Source organism: Pinus tabuliformis, chromosome J, assembly GCF_031772625.1.
Source record: "Pinus tabuliformis cultivar Carrire ecotype Pingquan chromosome J, CPIR1, whole genome shotgun sequence".
Classification (NCBI taxonomy): Eukaryota; Viridiplantae; Streptophyta; class Pinopsida; order Pinales; family Pinaceae; genus Pinus; species Pinus tabuliformis.
In genome coordinates, this window is record NC_142295.1 from 378625826 (window position 1) to 378647475 (window position 21650).

At 39.9% G+C, this 21650-nt stretch overlaps 1 pseudogene; it reads left to right on the plus strand.

Annotated features, from left to right (window-relative positions):
- Positions 1-20473: 20473 nt before the first annotated feature.
- Positions 20474-21219, plus strand: LOC149227312 (endoglucanase 19 pseudogene; annotated as a pseudogene).
- Positions 21220-21650: the final 431 nt, after the last annotated feature.

A 21650-nucleotide genomic window follows, 5' to 3' on the forward strand; every position in this document is an offset into this window, starting at 1 on the left:
AGCAGCCACAACAAGGGAAGCTGAGAGGAGATCGAGTAGAGACATCTACTCATGCAGAGACCTCCAGTAGGGGGAAACTTCGAGCCAGGTGGGCTGAGGGATCGCATGCAGCCATACCTCCAGGTAGGAGGTGGGGTGATGTGGATTGATTGTCCCAAGGAGGAGGGGCAGGATCCTTGAGGTACCCAACCTCTTGGATGAGACCTTGCTACGGGAGCCCCAGATGTGTAGTAGCAGGAACTGACTGATTGGGTAGAGACAGATGCGGATGGAGCGGCAGAGAGAGCGACAGTGCAGGGAATCCCAAGACAGCGCATAGCTAGCAGGCTGTAGCAATGCGAGAGGCACAAGTGTTTTGCACAGTGCTAGGTGGCACAGAGAGGTGTGCAATGGTGCGAGATGCATGGAGATGTTGCAGTAGCGCAGATGTCAGAGAGGGAGCACTTGTCAGCAGCAGGTAGAGCTTCAGCATCAGAGGGTGTTTCTATCCCAACAGGGAGGTTAGTTGGGAGGTGCAGTGCGGATGCAATGCTGGGAGATAGAACCAGCAGCAGCACGGATGCAGTCAGAGATCAAAGTGACAGAGGCTAGAGCAGTTAGATACTGAAGAGCACAGAGATGCAGAGTTTCAGTTGACAGAGGCAATAGCAGTCAGAGACTTTGATGACAGAGCAAGTGGACCGGCTAGATGTGTTGCATGGAGAACATTCCAGAGTTACAGGATTGGGTTTGAGAGGAAGCCTTTCTTGTTGAGAGGGAGTGTTGAAAAGTGTGCAACAAGAAATGCTTGTTGAGAGTGCAACAAGATGATGGAGCTTAGTGAAAAGAGTCGCCTTCACTAAGTGGGCCCGCAGGCTATTTTTGGCGCAAGTCTATTTTTAGACTATGTCTATTTTTAGACATATGGATCATGTCTATGGATTGCAGGTTGCTGTTTATGGATGATTGGTCAAGTTGGGAAAAATAGATGGACTTCTATTTTTGATCAAAATGTGAATGATCACAGTGTGAGTGATCAAAGTCTATTTTTAGACTGGCTGTCAAAAATAGAAAAGTCAAATATTATTGTCTCATAATAATATTTGGACTATAAACTTGATCTTATTCTCTTGGAGCACTTCAGAATGAGCTACGGATGTGGTACATGCAGATCCCACAAGGAAATACGTGGTTACCTATGGGATGACTAATATTTTCATGTAGGACTTCAGTTAGAACTCAAGTGATTTGAGTTTAGTGGACTGGAGGTGCAGTTGATGGAGTTGTGTTCAGTTTAGCTTTGTTAAACTGGTTGTATTTAGTCTAACTGATCAATAGACTAGAGATGAGTTGGGTGAATTAGTTATTAATTAATTCACAAGTTATTAACTCATAATACAACTAATGAATACATCAGTTAACTCAGTTGCATGTCAGTGCATGTTCAGTTCAACAGGGACAAGTGGTAGAGAATCAGATTGCTATCAGTTGTGACTATAGTTGTGCATCAGATCTTGCACAATCAAGGGATTGAGTATGCCAATGAGTTTGCTCACGTATTTGGCCCACATTTTAGCCTTTGCTCACGTCCACAAAGAGTGAGTGACTATTTTGCAGGTGAAAAACGAGTTTGGGAAGCTATTCTCATCAGTTCTTGAGCAGGTATTGAGCAGTGGAGGCAGGCAAGCAGTGGAATAGATTTGGAGATCAGATCTTAGCTGTATTGTGTGTAACAGGTGGAGCTGGTACTATATTGCTTGTGATAAGCATTGTACTTTGTAATGTTACATGATTCAATCAATATAATATACAGATAGTTGGGGTTTTTAGCGAGATGCTTTCCCCAAGATACATACTGTGTTAATGAGTTTGATTGATGCTTCTATGTGCGCCTGTGAATGTTTCTGCTTCTGTAAATTGATGATCAACGTAGAGGAGTTTATGTATTGTGTATGTATTCCGCAATAGTACATGATCAGGATAATCTCCATTGAATATGTGTCATATTATTCAAAATTTCTACATTCAGGACACGATCCCTGCACTAGATAGAAGTGTATGTCGTAGTACCACGATTTAGGGTCCAAAAGGGCTTCCGACGTCTCTCTCTCATACATCAGTGCTTTTTTAATCCATAAGGGATCTTCCCTGACTTCCATTTGTGCATATGCATGCTCAACATTCCTGATTCTTCGGATGCCCCTTTTTTGTCCGCCAAGGCTTTTGTTGCTAGCCTGCAAAGTCCTTGCCCTCGAACTATCTGTGCCGACTTTACCTCTAGGTCGAACTCTTGAAGGGAGGTTATCTAGTTCCCTCTTCATTCACCCATTTATTTCTGCACGAAGAGGGCTCTTACAATAGGATGGGGAACGATGACTTTGGTCTTGGCCTTTAGTAAATAAGGGTGGAAATGTTTTATGGCCTTGAAAACTGCATAGCCCTGTTTCTCCATGTCTGGGTAGTTTAGTTCTGCCCCTTGGAGATTAGGGCTCATATAAGCAATAGGGACTTCATTGCCTTTGTTGTTTCTCTGATTGAGTATTGCGACATATCAAACATCAGAAGCAAACGTGTACAAGACAAACTCCTTACTGAAATCGGGGCTGACTAATGCAAGAGCATCAGCAATGGCTTCCTTGATTCGCCGAAACACTTCCTTGGCTTCATCGCTCCATTTATACACAACATCTTTCTTCATCATTAGCTGCAAGGGGTGTACTATTTCTGTGAAGCTTGAGACAAATTTTCTAACGAAATTAATCCTCCCGAAGAAAGATTGCATGGATTTTTTATTGGCAAGGGGTTGTATTCTCATGATGGTCTCTATTCTTTCAGGATCAATAAAAATCCCTTCTTTAGAGAGGATATGACCCAGTATTTTCCCCTCTGTGACTGCAAAGATGCTCTTCTTGGGATTCAATGAAATTCCATACCTTCGACATGTTTCAAAAATCTATCTCAGGTGATAAATATGATCTCTTCTGTGATATGAATACACAGTGATGCCATCCATGTAAACCATTACTGATCTGTTCATCAACCCTCGAAAAGCTATGTCCATAGCTCTCTTGAATGTGGCGCCCGCGTTAATGAGCCAAAAAGGAATTTTATGATATGCGTAGGTGCCCCATTTGGTGTTGAAGGTTGTCTTAAGTTGATCCCCATGAGATACCAATACTTGATTATATCCTGAAAAACCATCTAATAGGGAAAACATTTCAGACCCAGAAATGCACAGAAGGATGTGTTCCATAGAAGGGACAGGATAGTTATCCTTTTGAGATGCTTTGTTCAGGTTTCTGAAATCAATACACAGCCTAATGTCTCCATTTTTCTTTCTCACTAGCACGAGATTGGCTACCCAGTGGGTGTGTCTAACCAGGAAGATGATTTTAGCATCCAGCATATTGTTCAGTTCTTTCTTCAACAATGGTTCTAGGCTTGGATGCATCTTACGCAGCTTTTGTTGGTAGGGCCTAGCCTCCTTTTCCAAAGGGATCACATGCTGCATAACACTGGTATCAAAGGTCTTTAGGTCTTCATATGTCCACACAAAGACGTCCTTATAGTCTTTAAATAGCTTGAAAAATGTAGCCTTTTCTTGTGGAGAGCATCCAAGGCCTAGATTGACATTTTTTGGGTCTTCTTTGGTCCCAAGGTTGACCGTTTCATACTTCATGGACAAGCTATGCGTTTTGCAGTTAGTTGGTTTCTTGAATTTATCATGCAAGTCATACAAGTGCTCCATCTTAACAACTGATTTTGGAATCACATTGGGCTGATCCTTTTCCTCATCTTCCCTCTCATTCATAAGCTTGTCATGCTCCTTTTCATCAATGACTGCATTCTTGAATGTCTTCTCACAGTGCAAGAACTCAAGGATTTGCTCATCATCTTCAAACACCTGCCAATTCGAGATGTTATCAGGCACGGATGGTATGAAAATCAATTCAACAGAACATTTATTTTTCTTCAATCTAAAATCAGGAAAATGTTTAGCAGCCATATTAGCCATCAGATCAACATCTTGGTTTTGCCCTCGAGGTATGTATGTGATATTAAAAGAATCAAAACTATCAATTAAGTCCCATACCTCATGTTGGTACCTTACCAGGTGTGGTGAATTGCAATGTATCATTTTCCTTACCTGATCCACGATTATCTGTGAGTCACCAACAACTTTAAGGAATTTTACATTCATATCAATGGCTTTCTTCAGGCCTTGCAGCAGGCCTTCATATTCTGTTGTATTGTTGGTGCATGCAAACTCCAACCAGCTAGCCATCAAATGTTGGTTCCCTAGCGGGTCAATGAGAATACTTCCAGCACCTGCACCTTCAAGGCAGTTAGAGCCATCAAAATAGAGTGTCCAGAGTATAGAATCTAATGTTACATCAATCGAACTAATATCTAATAAATTAGTCCTGTCATCTACTATAATACAGGATAGTTCATCAGTTGGATTATGGGAGGGAATTTCCAACTGTGTGTATGCCAAAGTTTCTTCAATTGTTTCTACATGAAATTCTCCAAAACAGGGTTCTGTAGCAAAAACATTGAAACTATAGTTCCCAAGGATGGAGTTGGTAAACATTACAGGTTCATTGGGACCATTTAGTTCCGTTGCCAAATACTTCATGTATCTTTCTCGATCAACTCTCAGCATATCACCTTTTCCCTTCTGAGGCAGCAAGAGGTGGGACTAATCAGTTGAGAAATATCCATTGAGTTTTTCTGGCCAATCCCTATTAAGCAGCATTCCATAGGCCTCGAGTATGTCGACTACCACTATATCAATGACTTGTGCGTACTATGGTTTAGCAGCCATTTGAATCAACACATTTTTCAATTCTCCAATTACTTTCACATTTGTCTTGTCTAATTGCATAATTCGGGTCCCAGTTTTCTCAAGTATTGCATGTAGTCTTTTAGCGACAACATAAGGCATCACAGTGGATGAGGCACCGGAATCTACCAAGAAATTGTGCACATTCATTTTGAGGATTTCAAATGTGATAAGGAAAGGTGGGATCATGGACTTTGACTTTCTCCCTTTCATGGTTGCACTAACATCTTGGGGCTTTTGATTAATTTTGGACAGAGTGGCTTCCATAGCTGATGGCATTTGAGCGGAAACGGAGGCGTTGATAGGTTTGGACACTGACTTCTTGATTTGGTTTCTTGGGATGGTGGGAGTTTTGGAGTTTCTTTCATTCATAGCTTTCAAGAGCAAATCTCTTTGCTGCGTTAATTTCAGCAAATCAAAGTATGTGATATTCACCCTAGATTTCTTAAGATCATCCACAATATTGTAATCAATGTTATAAACAGGATAGGGCAGAGTAAACATACCGGTTTTGCCATTCTTAGGTGGGATTTTACCATCTTGAGTAGCCTTCATTGCAGTGGGAGATGCATTTTCTTTCTCTGGCTGGTTTGCAACAAGTGTATTCTTGGATTGACCACTGGGTCTACTCTTTTCAACAGGAACTTTGGGAGCAGGCGTCTTCACAGGGCGAACATCTTTCTTGGTCTGATCTATAGGATTCATCACACCTGCAAGCAGCCTTTTGCTTCGTGTGTGGATTTCTGCCATACTATCTCCTTGGTCATCATCGTTCTCATTTGTATAGAAATCCCAGAGTACATTGATTTGGAATTTTTCTTCTAAGGGCTCTTCTACTTGGTATTCTTCCTCATCTTGTTGTTCTGGCTCTAGCTCCACTATCGCTTCTTCTTGGTTGAGGAGCAATCCAATAAGAGCCAACTCTTCTGTGTTTAAATTCCCTTCATTGGAGCAGCTAGTGCAAGTGGACCATGACTGCCTTCTGTCTTCTTACGATACAAAGGCTTGAAGGGCTTTCTGTTGTTATAGTCTCCTCCAATACCACAAGTACTCTCCCCATGATTCCTTTTCATATCGATGACTGAGTTTGTTAGTTTCTTAATGATCCAATGCAAGCCTTCCACATCCGTGGTGTCCTTGTCTTTGGTTTCAACCCCTTTTTTGTCACTTCCGTTATTCTTCTTGGATGCTTGAGAGGCTTTCTTTTCTCCAATTGTAGGGTGGCATGCTGTGAGACTAAGCATTTCATTCTCGACTTGTACTGCTTCATCGATAGCACATTGTAAGGTATGCACATTACTCCTTTTGACCCACATTACAGTAGGGACAGGGAGAGAAGTGATGTAGAATTCCATGAGCACCTTTTCTATAGGTCTGGTGGTGGTCGGGATTCTGTTGAACAAGGTGTTGAACCAGATATTGAAATCCTTAACCTTTTCTTTGGTTTCCATTTTCAAATAGGATAGTTCTAGGACTAAGGTAGTAGGGGTTTTGTAATCGCCATACTTGTCTAAAAAGGCTTGTTGAAAGGCAGCCCACAAGGTGATCGATCCAGTTCTCAAGCTAAAGTACCATGTGGAAGTTGCACCAGTCAGGGTAAAAGGGAATAGGCGACAGATTATATCTTCATCAGCTATGCCCAGCATGTGCACAGCCAGGAAGAATGAATTAATATGGTTTTCAACGGTGTCTCCCCGCTCAGGGTCAAATTTAGGCAATACCTTTTTTTCATTCTTCGGTAAGGGATGTTGTTGCCTAGGTATAGCCACGGCATCCTGAGCGAGCCAGGGAGGCAGTGCTCTTGGAGGAGGTGGGAGTTGGTTTCCACCTGGTGGAGGAATATTAGCCATGTCGAGGATAAGGATGTTTTGGTTGAGGGCTTCTTCGTTAGGATTTTCCAAATCAGGCCAGGGATTGCCTTCAGATGGGGAATCCTCAGGGATTTCTTCCCAAGGAGAGTTGATACTCTGCAAAGAATCAAGCACAATATCTTCAAGAGAAGGGGTTGTAAAGGTTTCTTCGTTATGTGATAGACTCTTGGCTTTCTTTTTGCTATCGGAGGTAATGACTGAAATATTGGGAGTTGTGATAGGGAATGAGTGTAAACCCGAGTAAGTCTTCTGACCAGTTGTTCCTGAGTGATAGGATACTCCCACAGTGTCTCTTCTTCGAAATGAGGCTTTTCCGAATGAGAAGAGGGGTCTTTTCGACCTTCACAATCCATGTATTAATCTTCTTGAATCCATGCATGGCACTTATAGATGAAATCTTGAAAAGCTGTGGACGGCAGTTCAGGCCCTCCTTCTAGCGCCACTTTGTTGTCATGGCGAATTTTCGCTATACCAACAAAGGGAACTAACCTGATCGCAAGCCCCAATTAGACCTGTTTTCGTTTGGAATGGCTAGTTCCAACAGGTTTTAAGGGACCCCATAAAATGTTAAATGAGTTGAGAGATGGCTTCTAAGAAGAAGGCTTCAATTAAATCAACAAAATTAAAACAGCTAACCACTATGTATTAAATCCTATCTACACTACTTCTACTTTCCTATGCTAAACTTAACTATTCTAGTCTATCCTGCAGGAGCATAATAAAAGAGATTAAACACCATAAATAAATTCCAAGTCCGAAGAATCAATTACTGAGTTCATAGACGAACAAGGTTGTATTAGATTTGATTACAATCAGATTAATCATACAAGAATACACATTCTTTTCTGCACAAATAAACCTGCAACTGGTGTTTAATATGGTTTTGAATCAGTGATCACTCATAAGTTAACCAAGCAATTGAATCATATTCAAATAAACAAGACTAATCATGAACAGTATGCCATCAATATGCACAAACACAAATCACATTTATATTTATGCCAGCGGCAACACTCTGCTTCAAAACACATAAAAGCAAGGGCAAAATAATCAGAAACTACAGGCTCCTTCTTCGACCAAACAGTCCTCCTTATTCACAATAAATCAAAATTGTTCTTATCCAAACAAAAATCCCCTTCTCATCTTCGGCGGTAATACTTATGCAAAAGCCCGTGACTCTCGGTCTACCCTGCCTCCTCATCTCCCCCCATTGTTTTCGATATACAAACCAAGTATACAGAGATAGGATCGTCAGCGAAACCGCTGACACATAGAAAGCATATCCGTTGGAGTGCTTCATTTCTTGAGGAAGTGAACAGATGTTGATAAAAAGGGTGACTGTGTGTTGCCTTTCCATGATGAAAACCGGGACAACTTTGCTTTCGGAATGCACAGGAAACGCATGGGATTCCGACCTGAAACACCTAAGGCCGGACCATTAAACACAACACTTCTGCATACATGACTCTTCGAATCCACTCCTGCATCCTTTACTTCTCGCATGCAGAGATAGCTATCATTAGCTTCATGATTGTGAACAATATAACATAAATATTCAAACAAAACATAAACGTTGCCTTCATTAACTTTTATACAACTATGGGGAACAAGTGTGAAAGAAAAGGATTTACGCACAAAACACATGCAACACACAATTTCCCGCTCAATCCATAGGCTTGGCATGGTTTTCGAGGGCTTCACTTAATCACAATCGGGTATCGGCCCCTCCGCGGGTCGCAGTACCCATGCCTTCCACTTCCCCGATGTGTGATTACATTATCGGGACTCCACAAGCCCGCCTTTTACACTAAAATCCTACTCCATTTGTTATATCGGGAATTTTGGAAAACACGGGAAAACAAAGAAAATCCTACCCCGATCACTCAGGACAGACCTCAAATTTTATGTATCGGGGCCTATAAATATCATCGAGTCTGGCATATCACATATCGCAATATGCACAAGCCTAGGGCTCTGCCGATTGTGATATGCGACGGGGCTTCGGACTCGAAAATATATATATCATATTTGATAAGCTTGGTGTGTCGCCATATCACCGCACACATTGCGTATAAGGCTCAGGCTTTGCCGATATGCGATATGGCCCCGGACCTGACATATGTATGAAGTATGGTTAAAAGTGTCGTCGGGTCCAGAGCATAGTGGCGCACCTTATATGTATAAGCCTTAGACCTAGGCCGATTGCGATATGCGACGGGGTTTCGGACCCGACATATATGTATATTGTGGTTTATAATGTCGTCGGGTCCGGTGCCTTATGGCATGCGTTATGTGCCAAGATTGAGTGTGATAAGCGAAAGAGGGATGGTTTATGCATGTTTGTGAAGTCTTTCATTGCAAAGAGTTAAAATGGAAATGAGGCGCGATAGAAGGTTTTGTGTCTTAAGTACACAAACGACTATAGTGAGGGTGGGGGTGATTATGCGTGCGGGCATAAATATACTATGGATGCTTATGAGGATTTGAGAAGTCCTGACGAAGGGAATGAATGCAGGGCTAGGTTGGGTCATGAATGAACCATGCAGCAGAGAGTTATTCAATGGCTTAGCCATCAGGCATTGAAAATTTGACTCGGCAAAGAGTTAACATCCATGTGATAAAATAGATCATTCCGAAAGATGAAAGATCAAACTTCTAGGGGACCCATTGAAAATTTGCTATCAGAGCATGTTTTAATAGGGTGGTAGTTGTGGCCACAACAGTATGTAAACCCCAAATTACAAAAAATCTAGCTATTTTTTGAAAAAGATGTGTGATTACCATACTTTCACAAAAGAATGCATCATTATTAAAAAAAACTAAAAATTCATGCCATTGAAATAATTTGACTACACTAAAGCATAAGTCGAATGTTGTCCCTTGTTAAAGTTCGATCAATTAACTAAATGTATGCGATGATGTCCTTAATATTAAAGTTACTGAACAAAGTTCCTTTAAAGGTTAAACCGATGTATTTGAAACATGACCAAATGTTTAAAAATTTCTTATCAAATTAATTCTATTTATTTATTAAATGTGGTATATATATAAATATATATGTATTTCATTTCCAAATCACACACTCGAGTGTAATCCAAATCCAAATCTGAAGTAAAATCTGAAATTGAAACCTAAAATCAATTAGTTTAAATTGAATCATAAAACTAATTAATTGGTAATTAAAACTTAAAATCCAAACTTGATTATCAATGCACCTGAACATTAAATAAACATGCTAACCTTCCTCAATCAAAATCGAAACCTGGCAAATTTTGCACTCTATAAAACCTAAAATTGAACGATGAATTCAAATTAAACCTAAAATGAACTAACTATTCAACTAAACTTGAAACTATTAATGTAAACATAAAATCTAAACCTAATAACACTAATGTAAAATTGGATAATCCACGCACCGGGCATTAAATTGAAACCTGCTAATTTGGGCACACTTGGTAACCTAATCATAACATCTTGTTAAATCGAAACCATGGAAACCGAATCGAATAATGGGCATGATACCAAATCAAAGACATGGTGATTGTAATTAGACATCACATATAGAAAGTGATTTTTATTTATTTTTTAAGGTTGATCCCTACCACCATCTAGAGAAGCCGCTGGTAGTGTCCTTCCAAGATCGTGTGATCCATCGAATGGAAATGGAGGAGAAGCAGTTCTTGGGTGAGGGCAAGCGCCACCAAGGCATGAATGAGACCCTGCGAGGTTTGAAAATTCCGACACAAAAGTTATAGGGATTCGTGATAATGTCGTTGTCAAGGAAATGTGACAACTCAACATCTTTAAAAGTGCCATGAGTCGGGTTTGGTTACCGGTATCAACATTGTCCAACTTCGTCGAGGCCTTCGACATTAGCAGACTAGCTAGTTTGATTTTTTTCTACCTCGAGTTCTAGAATTTGCTCAAGATGAATCTTAGTCACCAAGGGGAGGTCGTTGCAAATTACATTCTAGAGAAAATGGACCATATGAGCTACCCCCAATTTCTGCACTCTAACCTCAGGATTTTTCCATAAACAAGCTTTGCAATTATAGTGCCCCCAACAAAAAGGATAGACCTGTGCAATTTCCTCTTTCGTTCACGAAGGGTATCATTTTCGAATGCAGATAAGACAATAATTCTTTGGACATCTGGAACAATAGACCACTTTGTCTTTGTCATTTATTTACAATGATGGCAATTCATATTCATGGTGTTTTGTGATGTTGCCTTCATTTAATTCTCCTCTGTTGGAATATACTAAGAAAACTTACGGACTCCAGTATTAGTATTGGAATCCACCCCATCTGCAATTTTATAACAAAATTCTTGGTATTCTTAACCTTGGAAACATCAGGAGTTCAGGTAATCTTTCCACCCCTCATTGCTTAAATTTAGTGGCAGAGGCCATTTAGGCTCTGTGTTCGAGACAAGTGCACTGTACTCCAAAAATCCAGTCGTTGCCTCCTTATTGTGATCCTCGTCATTAACATCATCTTCATTACCTGCATTCATTAATTTCAAAACTCCAAATTCTACCCCAATTTCTTCATGCTACTTTTTTACCTTGGGTTTCCGCCCTCTCTTCTTCTAACCACTTTCAATGCCCTCATGTAACACGATCTGGGGCTTCCTGCCCCGCTTCTTGCCCTGGCCTCGGGTGCTTGTAGTGGCCTTGGACTCTGCAATAGATGTTTCTCGCATTCCAACATTGGTGGGTTTAAGCACTGCAATTCCATGGACCAAGGCTTCCTTCCTTGGCCTCTAGAGCTTCCAGTGGCCTTGGGCTACTGCTGCAATTTTCTCGCATTGGGTTGAAGAACTATAACTCCCAAGCCCTGGGCCTACCCTGGCCTTTGATGCTCGCACTGGCGTTGGACTGGTGTTGCTGCTCCAATCGATGTCTCTCACATTCTGACACTAGTGGGTTGAAGCACTACAACTACACAACTCATGGCCTGCCCCGCTTCCTACCTTGGCCTCTGATGCTCATAGTTCGTAGTGGCCTTAGAATGTTGTTGCTATTACAACTGATGTTTCTCGCATTATGACATTGGTGGTTTGAAGCTCTCCAACACCATACGCTTCCTACCCTAGCCTTTGGTGTTCCCAGTGACCTTAGGTCATTGTTTTTGCTGCGACATTGGTGTGTTGAAGCACTGCAACAATTTAAAATCGTAGAGGGTGTTGACACCTAATCTTCATGATTGGGGGAATTTGTAAATAAATAAATCAGGAATGTGAACAGTCATCGGGAGATGAACTGAACAATCACTACTAATGTATATAACAACAACCTACCTATGGAATAATCAGACGAATCAATTTTTTTTGCCTTTGGAGAGTTACTGCCTGGCCTGACATGGTATCAGAGCCAGTTCTAAAAATAGTTGTAACTCCCTTCATCTCTGCCACTGCCTCTGTCCTAAAATAGTATGCCACTGCCTTAGTCCTGAGCATTGCTCTGCCTCTGTCGATGGCATGACATGCCCAGAGATGCGTTGGTGCCTCTATGCAGACCTGTCCAAGCTCATTTCGCTCTCACGTGACCGAGTTGCGAATTCTCTCATACACACAATGCCTTGAACCATGGTGACTTGTAAATTCCTTAGAACTTACACATGATTGCTTCAAGCATTTGTATATTCCAGATTCTGAGTACGCGGGCTTAAATGTGAAGTCAAGGTATAATCGTCCGCATTGTAGACCGTACTTCATTTAATTTAATTTCTTTGACGTATTGGTGAAGGCTTTCCGGAAAGAGAGCATAGCTATCGCCAGTGGAAGTGGGAGTTCCAGAACGGAGAAGCCTCCTTGTACGCCGCTGAAAACTGGACAGAATCCTTTCTTTCCCATGTGGGCTGCAATGCAAGTTTTGAAAGTTTAAATAAATTCTCAGTGCTGACGGCAAGGTCACAGCGTTTTGAATGCGCAGTCGTATTAACGCTTGAATATTAATGCGCAGTCGTATTAACGTTTGAATGTTGAATGCGCAGTGGTATTATCGTTTTGATTTTTGAATGCGTTTGAATTATTGGACGTTGTTTAACGCTGTCCCATTGAACTGTGGCTTGAATGATATATATATTGACCAGCATATATATATATATATATTGACCAACATATATATATATATATATATATATATATATATATATATATATATATATATTGAATAGTTTGTAGAATGTGTTTTTGTAGAATGGAATATGGTGGATATATTATATGAGGATACTTGGAGGGATTTGAAGAAACAGTACATAAAAGTATTTGAAATCTTTTTGCCCTTTTGAGTACAATTTCACTGTATATCAGCAGAAGAATTTTTTCTATCAGCAGAAGTTTTTTTTTACAGAATGCATTCAATCATCTCTATGGTAGGAATAGTTCTCACTAGCAAGGAGAACTATCCTGAATGGTCCCGAATGATAAAACACACCCTCATCTTCAATGAGTTGTGGAAAGGAGTGTGTGTCGGAGAAGGAGACAATGACCCAGTACAACCTACCTCAGAGAAAGAACTCGTCATTTGGGAAAACAAGAACAGCAAAGCTTATGCATTAATCACAACATCTGTAAATGAAGAGGTGAGTCGCCATATTTCATCATATTCAACTGCCTTTGAAGCTTTACAAAAGCTGAAAGAACTCTATGACTCACATTCTGCACTGGAAGTTTTTCAGCTCATGATTAAATTCTTCACTCTTGAACTGAAAAATAATGATCCTCTTGCTCTTGCATCTGAAGTAAAGTCTATAATGCATGATATCAAATCCACTAAGGTTGAATTGGATGTTCCTTTTATTGCTTTTCTCAAGGCACTTTATCCTACCTACTCCAATTATCTTGAGTCTTTACAAGAAAATGGAAATCTTAAAGATATAACCTTTGACTCTCTTGTGAAAAAGTTTGCTGAAAGAGAGAAAGCCTTTGGAAAGAAGACAACCCCTTAATCTTCTGAAGGGACTGTGTGCCTTGCTCATAAAGAAAAGCATCCTGCTCAAGATTCTACAAGAGGAAGAGGTGGACGAAGAGGAAGAGGAAGATACTTCAGAGGCAGGGGCGACAGACATTCTCAAGGAGAAAACGCAGACCTGCATTGCATTCACTGCAAACGAAATGGATCACATGATGCTTCTGCATGCAAGCTACCATGGGACAAAATTGAGCAGAAAAGAAACCAGCAGAAAGGTAAAACTAATGATACAGACAAAGGTAAAGCACCTGAATCCGCTCACTATATTGAGGCACAATGTAACATTGGAGTAAATGAAGATTTCTTTAATGCTTCACTTGCTTCTTAGAAAAATGATTGGTTGCTTGATTCAGGAGAAACCTATCATATGACTCATAGAAAAGATTTTTTTGAAGATTTCACTGACAATGTTGATGGAGCAGTATACTTTGCAGATCAGTCAAAAATCAAGCCATCAGGGCTTGGCACAATCAGGCTTAAACTGCCTGGTCTTCCAGACTTTCTTATGGATCATGTTCTATATCTCCCACAGCTCAAGAGAAACTTGCTGTCCTTGGTCCACATCCGCCAGCAAGGTCACTCCATTCATATGTTTGATGGCAAGCTTGAGGTAAGAAAAGCATCTGACCACTCACTTGTCATGAGGGGAATAGAAGAAGAAAGACTTCTCAAACTGCAAGGAACCTATGCTCATGCACAACATTTCTCATATATTTCTCATCATGAAGAAGGTACACTTCCATCAAGTTTATTATGGCATGCTAGATTTGGACATTTAAACTATGATAGTCTCTGCTTATTGAAGAAAAATGGTGTTGCTGGTTTGCCTACAATTCCTAGGAAACATAAACAATGTGATGCTTGCATTCTAGGAAAGCATAGCAAACAGTCTTTTCATGATTCACATTCAAGAGCACATAGGAAGCTTGAACTCATTCATTCAGATTTATGTGGTCCAATGCCTGTTCCTTCTGCAAATGGAAATAAATATATCATGACATTTATTGATGATTACACCAGAATGTGTTGGGTTTATTTATTGAAGAACAAATTTGATGCTTTTCAAACATTCAAGAATTTTTATAAATGGATTGAAAATGATGCACAATCTCATATTGGGTCTATTCGCACTGATAATGGAAAAGAATATACATCAAATGAATTTGAACACTATCTTCGCCAACATGGGGTCAAACATCAAACAACTGTGCCTTATAATCCCCAACAGAATGGTGTAGCTGAAAGAATGAATAGAACAATCTTGAATATGGTACGATCCATGCTTTTCTTCAAAAATGTAAAGATAATGTTTTGGGCTGATGCTGTTCTATGTGCTGCATATATAAAGAATAGATGTCCATCTAATGCTATAAGAAACAAGACTCCTTATGAATTGTGGTATGGACATGTTCCTTCGGTAAAACATCTCAGGATCTTTGGTTCCACCTGTTATGCTTTGATACCAAAGGTACATAGAAACAAACTTGGTGCTAGAAGTCGTAAGTGTATCTTCCTGGGGTATTCAAACACCTCTAAAGCATACCGCCTCTATGATGAAGTAAATAAAAAGTTTGTTGTATCTAGAGATGTCATTTTTCTTGAATCATCCAAATCTGACAATGTTGTTGAGCAACAACTTGATCGCTTGGATAGATTCGCAAAAACGAAATCATTTCAAGAATTTGATAATCAGATTCCACATCTTGAAGGGGGGATTCCTATACTAGAACAACATGTGGAATTTTCTTCTGAAGAACAATCTCCTCTGCATGAAACTCCAACAACGGATGATGCTTTAAGTGATGTAATTGATAGAATTGGGAGACTCAATCTTGATTCAGTCCTAACTCAATCAACAGAGCAGCCTGGACCATCTCAAAAAGGTCCCCCAAAGTGGCTGACAAAGACACTTGAAAGTGTTCATCCTGATGAAATTGGAAAAACAGGAACCAGAAATTCAAACCGACAAAATGGAGGTGATGTAGATGACTCTAATTCACCTGTTGATATGGATGTTACTTATGATTGTGAATTGAACTTGTCTACAGATTTTGAACCAACTTCCTTCAAAGAAGCTGCTTCTCATGATGAATGGAAAGAAGCGATGCAAAAGGAGTATGATGCCCTCATAAAGAATGGCACTTGGAAGCTGGTTGATCCTCCATTTGGAACCAAACCAATTGGTTGCAAGTGGGTCTACAAGAACAAGTACAAAGCTGATGGCTCACTTGACAAGCACAAAGCTAGGCTTGTGGCAAAAGGTTTTGCACAGAAGGAAGGGGTCGATTATGAGGAAACTTTTGCCCCCACAGCAAAATGGGCCACCATCCGGACACTCTTTTCACTAGCAGCTCAGAACGGTTGGAAAGTCCATCAAATGGATGTAAAAACTGCATTCTTGAATGGAGATCTAAAAGAGAATGTTTTTATGTCCCAGCCTGAAGGATTTGTTGTGAAAGGACATGAACATAAAGTATGCAAACTTGTGAAGTCCTTGTATGGCCTCAAACAAGCACCGCGAGCCTGGTATGAAAAACTAACTGAGCATCTTCTGAAACTCAACTTCAATCATTTTGATCTTGATGATGCAACTTTATTTGTCAAGAAAGTTGGCAAAACAGTTGTTTATCTTGTAGTATATGTAGATGATATATTAATGACAGGGAACAATGAAAGCTACATTGCATCCATAAAGAAGGAATTGGGGAAAAGTTTTGAAATGACTGATTTGGGCTATGTTCATTACTATCTTGGCATTGAAGTAACCCAACATCCAAAATCCATATTTCTTTCTCAAAAGAAATACATTGGAGATTTGTTAAACAGATTTGGCATGACAGAGTGCAATCCTCTTTCTGCTCCAATGGAACAAAACTTAAAGCTCACATCTATTGAAGGAAAGGAATTTGAGGATGCAACAAAGTATAGACAGCTTGTAGGAAGTCTCATCTACCTCACTACTACCAGACTAGACATTTCATTTACTGTTGGAATCCTCTCCAGGTTCATGCAAAAGCCTTGTGAGGGACATTGGTCTGCTGCAAAAAGAGTTCTAAGGTACTTGAAGGGAACTCAAGACCTTGGAATCAAGTATACACAGGTGGATGACTTCAGCTTGATTGGATACTCTGATTCAGACTTCGATGGAGACAAAGAAACTGGGGTATCTACTTCAAGATATGCTATGAGTCTTGGATCAGGAGCTGGCTCCTGGAGATCACGCAAACAATCAGTTCCAGCAGATTCCACAACAGAAGCAGAATACGTGGCAGCAGCTGAAGCAACGAAAGAAATTGTGTGGCTCAGGAAAATTCTTGAAGATTTGCAGGTAAAACAAGTACAATCAACTCCACTCATGATTGATAACACCTCTGCAATAAAGTTGGCCAAGAATCCAAAGTTCCATGATCGAACAAAGCATATCAATACTAAATATCATCTGATTCGACATCATGTTGAGGCCAAAACAATCCATCTCCGTCATTGTTCCACAAATGAGCAAATTGCAGACATCTTCACCAAAGCACTTGGAAAGGAAAATCTTGAATGATTCAGAATGATGCTTGGACTCACCAACATCCCTTTAGATTAAGGGGGGGAATGTTGACACCTAATCTTCATGATTGGGGGAATTTGTAAATAAATAAATCAGGAATGTGAATAGTCATCGGGAGATGAACTGAACAATCACTCCTAATGTATATAACAACAACCTACCTATGGAATAATCAGACGAATCAATTTTTCTTCCTTTGGAGAGTTACTGCCTGGCCTGACAGAGGGCATCCGAGCCCATATCTACCACTGGCGCCACATTGCTCTGAGCTCTTCTCACAACAATTCTCTCCTTGTGAGCATTCTGGTGTGGTCATTGCCATAAACTCCACAAAGAAATCAAATAGACTCTATTGGAAATCCAACATAAAAATTGCGCAGATGTGGAGAGTAGAAGTGTGGCCTAAAAAAGTGTGCACAATTTTCAGATAGATAAAAAGCACGCAGATGTTGAGCGGAGAGCAGAAGTGTGGCCTAAAAAGTGTGCACAGTTTTCAAACAGATATGAGATATGAGAAGTGTAGATGATCAACTGGTTTAAAAGAAAGGCTTATCGGCCTAATTACTTTGTTAAGATAAAGGTTTTTATATTCCCCAAGTAATTACGGCGTAACGTGTTCCCCTTTGAAAATAATTCTCCTATCTACCTATCATCATCTGTGCCATTCAATCTTTTGTTAGATGATTAAGTTATCATTATCCGTTGAAAGAAATCTCCTATCTACCTTTCATCATATGTGCCATTCGATCTTTTGTTATATGATTAAGTTATCATTATCTATTGATTTGAATGGAATGATGGTTCGCCTCATTTCCCAACCGCACAAGACTGTGGTAGATGCATAACATGGTTAGTGCGTCCTGCAACACTGGCTTGATCTCCAAATATTAAGGCTGCCCAGGTATGTCACTGCCATTGACATGGCCAAAGGTAAAGTAGTCTACAACTGCAGCACTAGAGGAATAGTTGGCGTGCTATGACTGTTTGGGTTGCTGGTTGCAGGTAGGGTGTAGAGCTCACAATGTTGTCCACATGGGTTTTGCAATGCCACCACATGGATTTTGCAGGTTAGCATCTCTTCACTGAGAGGGAAGATTGTTGGACTATATTTCACAACTCAGTGGTGTCTTCCCTGTCAAAAATTCACTCCAAGATTGATATCTGTCTATAACAATTTGAAAGAATCTCTGAAAGGTGATGAGGGTTTTGAGATTATATTCATTTCCAGTGACAGAGATGAAGCAACTTTTCGTTCATACTATGAATCCATGCCATGGCTTGCTCTTCCTTTTGGGGATGAAAAGATTAAAGAGTTGTCACGCTATTTCGACATTAGGGGCATTCCATCGCTCGTCGTAGTAGGCCTTGATGGAAAAACCGTAACGAGTGAAGGAAGGAATTTGATCAACTTGCATTGGGAGAGGGCTTATCCTTTTACAGTAGGTCATCTGGATAAAATTCAGAAGGAAATAGACCAAGAAGCCAAGAGCGGACTTTGAAAGAGTAGTGCCTTCTTCCTTTGATTAGCTTTTGAGTAGACAAGGGGTTTAACTTGGTGATTCTGCTGAACATCTCTGTGGTAATGAGCATGCTTGTCATAAGAAATGTGAAGCAGATGGAATTTGTGAAATCTTCACTGAACTAGTGAGACAAACACGTTCATTTCAAGGTAGAAGAGGCTCATTTGAGTATGAACATGTCTCTGAACAAAATGGTCTGCAAAAGGATTGTTGCATTGCCATTCCACCTTTTAAAAAATACCATGATGGTGCCCATCTTCACACACTAAATCCAGATGTTGTGCATTATTGCAAGGTTAGATGTCAAGCTTGTGGATATTTTTTTCAACGGCCCGTCAATCATTCTGGTTTACATAATATGGTTCATGGGAATATGAGGAGTGTCCAATTTGCATCAGATCAGGAAGAGTTTGATATCCAGGATAGGAAATATACTTGGGGGAATCTGGTGTGGCAGAGATGTGTAACATGCAGTGTAAAGTGCAAGGTCAGGGACACATTCATTTAATTTACTGCCCTATGCATGATAATTGCACAAGTCGTATCTATGATGGCTCTCGGCATGAGACAAGAAAATATGGCCCTGATGAGGATGTGCCTAAAGATGAACTTACCCATGAGACTTATTGGAAGCAAATGCGGTTTGAAGATCCTTGTACTGAAGAAGATCAGAAAGAGTTTTCTCTGTGTAATCACCTTTGCAGGTCAGAAGAGCATAATGAAATTGATGCTAGTTCCACGAGGTCTTACTGCACAGAGAAATTATGGCATGCTCCAGTGAAGAAAATTGCCTCAATGGCATCCTCTATAGGTCACATAACTGCAGATGGTCATGTTTTTTACTGTGATCATTCCAAGAACATACCACATCATGTGGTTTTTGTTATTGACAAGTCTGGTTCAATGTCTAGTCCTGATATAAAACCAACCATGGCCAAATTTATATCTCGACACAATTGTAGGCTAGGTTGTGTGTATGAGGCTATCGTTCGATTCATTACTACTAGGCATAGAACTAGTAGTGATGATTCTTTATCTGTGGTTCTCTTTGACAATACAACAATAGTTGCTCTAGAAATGCAAGAGATGAAGGAAGATAGAGTGGATAGTCTTATTCAATATGTCGCAGTAGGTGGAACCAGTTATTCTTGTGGTCTGAAACTGGCAAAGGAGGTAATTTATCGAGAATCCAAGCATCCTAATGTGGTCAAGAAGAAGACAACATTTATTTTTTTGAGTGATGGTGGAAACAACGATGGGAGAGATCCTCTGGAGTTTGTAAATAGACTGAATACGATAGAACCAGGGATGATATTCCATACAATCATGTTTGGAACAGATCCTACAATCGTTATTTTGAAGAAAATGGCACGAATTGGTAATGGCTCTTTCCAACATAGTCTTGATGAAGTGCAACTAGCACGAAGCTTTGAGAATTTAGCAACTAGTCTGAAGCCTAATGTTGCAGCTTTAATCTAATGATGGTTCTTCTCAATTTTGTGGTGAGAAGAGCATTCTATAGCACAGGGTGGTGGAAGTAGCAGTCTCTATTTTGGTGTCTTTATTGAGTGTAAAAATGGACAAAATGTCTAAAGAGGTGCAAACCTCTTTGCACTTCCATTTTTCATTATTTCGTTTTTTATTTTGTAGGTGGACTTGGTTTGAGGATACTATTATGTAGGAGATGACGTTGAATTTGGGTTTCCAATGGCATTCACCACAACGATGTTGTCATGGAGTGTTTTGGAATTGAGTGGGTTCATGGGTGGTAAGCTAGCCAAGTCAAAGGATGTGGTTCGTTGGGCCACGGATAACCTATTGAAAGAAATTGCACATCCAGGCACCTTATATGTCTAGGTAAATACATATATAGTACAGAACGATTCAACTCTCTACAAACTAACCCATGTCATACTCTATAGCTATAGCAATTGTTTATCTGACTAACAATACAATATACATTACTTGTTTTGCATCTTATGGCTAAAACCTATTCAATGTTCAAACTTGTGTCAGGTAGGGGTTCCCAACACTGATAAAAAATGTTGGGAAATGCCAAAAGATATGGACACAGCTTGCATTGTTTATAAAATTTACAACCAACATCCTGGTTCAGATGACGAGGCTAAAAAAGCTATAGCACTTGCAACTGCATCCCTTGTATTTCGCAAATCTAATCCTTCATATTCCAAACAACTTATTCATACTGCCACGAAGGTAAGTACTAAAATGGTTACCTCTTTTAAGTTTACATAGTATGCATTCATTGTAAATCCCCACAACTGACCTTGTTGCCTTGGGATTCTCAGGTATTTGATTTTGTTGATAAGCACAAAGGAGCTTATAGTGACTCACTTAGATCTGGAGTTTGTCCATTCTATTTCTCATACTCTAGATATGAGGTACTATTAAATATAATGTCAAATTTTGAGTTGATTCTTAGCCTGCCAGATGAGGTTGAAGATTTATGATTGACTTACTTTTGGGATCATCTTAGGATGAACTACTCTGGGGAGCTGCTTGGCTGCATAAGGAAACACGCAACCCAACTTATCTAAATTACATTCAATCAAAAGGCCAGTCATTAGGAGCTAATGAATCAGACAATATATTTGGGTGGGACAATATCTATATCTATATATATATATATATATATATATATATATATATATATATATATATATATATATATATATATATATATATATATATCTTGAAATCTACCATATGGGCTTTGTTGCCAGGTGGCTCAATATGGATCAAAGTTAGTTGGATACCTCCCAAGTCAAATGAAGAAGATATGAGCTCATGGTCAATGCCCTGGTTAAATGTAGGTTATTATACACATACAATGAAGCAATAATCATTCAACAACAAAAGAAATTTTGGCTTAATGATGACT